Raw genomic sequence first — 4,213 nt, 5'->3', positions numbered from 1 at the left:
GAGTTTCATAACATTCATTTTAAGATTTACATTCATGCTTTCAATTCATTATTGCATTTGTGATTTGAAGCATTTACATTTACATTTACATTTACACTCATTTAGGGTTTACTCTCCAAAGCATAGGGTAGAACTCTAGATCTACTTTGTTGTTCATTTAGGATCTTTCATACACAATATTCTTTCACAAACATTTTCAATAGATTATCGACTATTTGTGAGGTGGAAACCACCAAAACAAGGGGTTTGACTAAGGCAAAATACTATATAGCCACCTAGACACCATTTTTCAAGTTGCAAGTGTAGGTACATGAATCTGACGGACACACGATTTTTGAGACTGACAAAACACACAGATACATACTCAATGGAAAAATTTGATCTCATTTTATAGGGACATGGTGTGGCACCCTAGGACAGAACCATGGCGTGGCACCTTGGTCCCTAGGGTTTTTCAACTTCTTTTGGTAGTTCTGCATTTCTGGTCTTCAAAATCTCAAACCTAGGATTTCATCTCTCTATCCCATCAAGGACCAAGGTGTGGCACCCTAGTCCTACATAGTTAGCACCAAAATTCTATGATAGGTGCACCTCTGAGTTCATTTTCCAACTCTGCATTTAGTTTCTCAATTTCAATTCAACAATTTTCTACATTTTCAGTTTATACTTGCTTCCTTGTTCATCTCCTAACATAGTTGATCATTGCATCATATTTTTCACACCTCCTCTTCATTTGCAGAAAAGGAATAGAAACCCTAAAGATATTACTTGACCCTCTCTCTCTCACACACAAGAAGTGGTCAAAGTGAATCATCTCGTTAGGAGCTTTTGTATTCCAATGTGTGGAGGAAAGTGGGGTTAGGTCTTAAAGTACTCAGTCCCTTTTTTTGACATCACAATGACTAAGTCAAAACCTATATGCAGACCATGAAAATAAACTAGGAGATAACAATATTTCAAGTTGAGAAAAGGCAAAGTGATGAAGAACCCAATACAAACCTAGGTAAACACAAAGTAAAAATAAACTCAAGGAATGAAGTATGAATTTAAGTGAATTAATGCCACAATGATGAAAACAAGAACTAGGAGAGGGTAATTGAAGAACTTAAGATAATTAGGTATAGGGAAAATACCTTTGGAAAGGGGTGTGGACTAAGAAATCAAAGAAAATACACTCAGGAGAAGTATTAAGGAACAATAAAAACATCCTCCAAGGAACAACTAAACTAGGATTTGCATACAAAAGAGGTTCGTCAATTATAAATAACTAGGGCATGTTGACATATCTCTAGGCCATCAATTCATAGCCAACAACAATGATTTAGGCCCATAGATCTAACATTTGGACTAGGCTCACTATCTTCTATTTACATTTTATTCTCACTTCTTTAACTTTTATAAATTCAATTATAATATGATATAAATCCTAAGAAATTTAAAATGCAATCATTTTATTAGATTGAAAAAAATTAAAAAATGAATGAATAAATTGTATTTTATCTTTCAATGAATCATCAATATACTTGTGATGTCATAATGTATCCATTCAAGTATATCCGCCTTCTCTATTTCTCATTTTAAGGAAACATATTAAGCTTGATGTGAAAGCTTATTGGGATCTATTAAAAAACCTAGATGCTGATAAAAATATACTATTATGTATTGCCATATAATCATTACTAGAGAAGTTATATCACATGTTAAGTGTGGGTTCAATGTCAGTTATTGAAGATGGCTTACTAATGGGTTATTGATTAAAGCCTTAGGTTACATTATTTTACATTTGAAAGTTAATCATAAAGAAATACTAGTGTTATGTCAAATGATTTCATCTTTATACAGATTTGGTTTGACTTAATAGAGCATGATTTATAAATTTAAAGCAATTCTTTCAAATTTCCATAATCTTAACAAATTTGTGCTTGATGGAAAAAACCTGAAAGTAAATAGATCTTAATATAAATTGGTATTGGATCAAAGTCAAGGATAACTTTAAGAACACCCTCCCCCTCCCCCGGGCAACTGTGTAAAATCCTGGCGAATCAGATATTATTTTCGAGGGGAAATTTTCATATCGATGGCGATTTTTTTTTTAAATGAGGAAAAAATTATTTTGTATTGGCGATTTTTTTTCTAGGGTAGGAAAATGCCATAAATTTATAGCGAATAATACCTTGTTCTATGGGGAAAATATTTATTGTGGGAGGCGAATAATTTTTGTTAAAAAGACCAAATATATAATTGTATGAGCGAAAAATTTTACTCCGAAGGAAAAATTATTTAAATGTATTGGCGATTTTTATCCACCGCTTGAAAATTATTTAATTTGTTTTGGCAAATATTTTGTTATTTATGGTACAATATATAATTCATTGGCAATTTCATGAATTCATTGCCATTAATAGACAAGGCACATCACACCACATCAGTACATCACATCATATAATACATTGAGTCCGGACTTTGCACGATGTATCAATAAGCACGGCCTCTTTGACACGCAAAGGGTGACACATACCTAAAATCTATCAATGATTTTAAACCGTTCGATGATCGTAGATCTATGGTTGAAGTTTTATTTCGGCCCAATTTTCTGAAGAGAACATAGCTCACCAGAAAGTGCCCGGAATGGAATTGGATTCAATAGACACGTATCAAATGTCATGAATCACGATTGATAATTTCGTTCATTTAATATATATCTATTCACTTATGGCAATCCACTCTATCCCCATGACTTCCAATGTGATACTTGCCAATTTGGTACTGGTTCATAGCTGTTTCCATTTTCGCACAATAGTGCATTTATGGGAAAGATTTGCAGAGATACGAAAGATTTAAAAAAAATTATAGTAGTTAATATTGTTAAAGAAGTAATTATTACAATCAAGAGCTTCAACAATTTATATATGATCTCTGCTTCTTTCATCTTCAATTAGACTTTGCCAATTGGTAGATAAATCATCGGAGCTCACGGTATTTTAAGTTTATAGGCTCACTGCTCAGGTTGTTTAATTTGTTAATCTGTTTTCTCAAGATGGACACTCCCATCCACTTGAGAAGCATTTCTGCATAGGACTAGAGGGCCTTTCTAGGCTCTGTTAGAGACCCAACCCTCCAATCAGTCTGCAAGGAGGTTGGGTCATCCACCAATGAGGCTATGTGGATGTTGCTGGGATGTGGATATGCTGATGCTGTTGAGGAAGGTTTTTAAGGAAGACTTCCTTGAAGATGACATCACTCTTGTCGTTCTTGCAGAAGTAGGGGTGGGCATCCCTTGGGCGAGTGATTTATCCAAGCTTCTCCTCCCTGACCAAACACTGTCAGTGGCCAGGCAACCGTTTCTCCTAAACCTGAATGCGGAGCAGCTGACACGTCACAGAAAATGGGCGCGGATTAGCAGGGACTTCCTTCGGAAATGTTTCCTCCTGGACGACTTTCCAAACTACATGTGGCTTGAAGAATTCTCTCAGCTTATGTTGTCTGAAGAATTCTACATAGAAGGAGGGCTAGATTCTTAGGGAAAAATTGTAAACAATTCCACTACTTGTGCCCTAGCCCCACCCCCCTGTAGTTTTTTTTTCCTATGTCCTTGAACCCTAACAGGCTGAGTGCCAGTGGCTCACTCATTTTGGCTTTTAAGGTTTTGGGGGACTCAAGTCTCAGATGAAAAAATTGTAAATTTCAAAAGCATAAATATTAATGATAATTTTTCAAATTCCAGTTTGTTTCAGTTTGCCTCTTACAATCTTATGGATATAAAAATGCTTTCTATAATTCTATTTCATTTTTATTATTTAATTTCTTTCAAATGCTTTTTGTATATGAGCTACGTTATTTCAATTATTTGTTAAACAATGGAAATAAATTTAATACCGTGATCTTTTTATGTAATGCTATAAAAAAAAAATCAATTCGTTCCATTAATTATTTGTACATTGATTATGGTTGATTATAATTTTATAAATATATACTATATAGTCATTCAAAATACAAAATTTCAAAAGTTTCAAGATACAAAAGTTTATTGGTAAAGGTTTTTTCATTCTATTAATTCAAAAGTTTCAAGATACAAAATTTGCAGTCATTCATGCATAAACGCAAATAGAGAGAAAACCATACTACCCACAGCTTATAGCAAGCAGACAAAAAAACTAGTTCATTGTCGATAGGCTGCTCACTCAGTCTCACTATCCCCTAGGTCGCCTCCTCC

This window comes from Cryptomeria japonica, chromosome 5 (assembly GCF_030272615.1).
Source record: "Cryptomeria japonica chromosome 5, Sugi_1.0, whole genome shotgun sequence".
NCBI classification, from domain to species: Eukaryota; Viridiplantae; Streptophyta; class Pinopsida; order Cupressales; family Cupressaceae; genus Cryptomeria; species Cryptomeria japonica.
Note: the sequence above shows the minus strand (reverse complement) of the source record.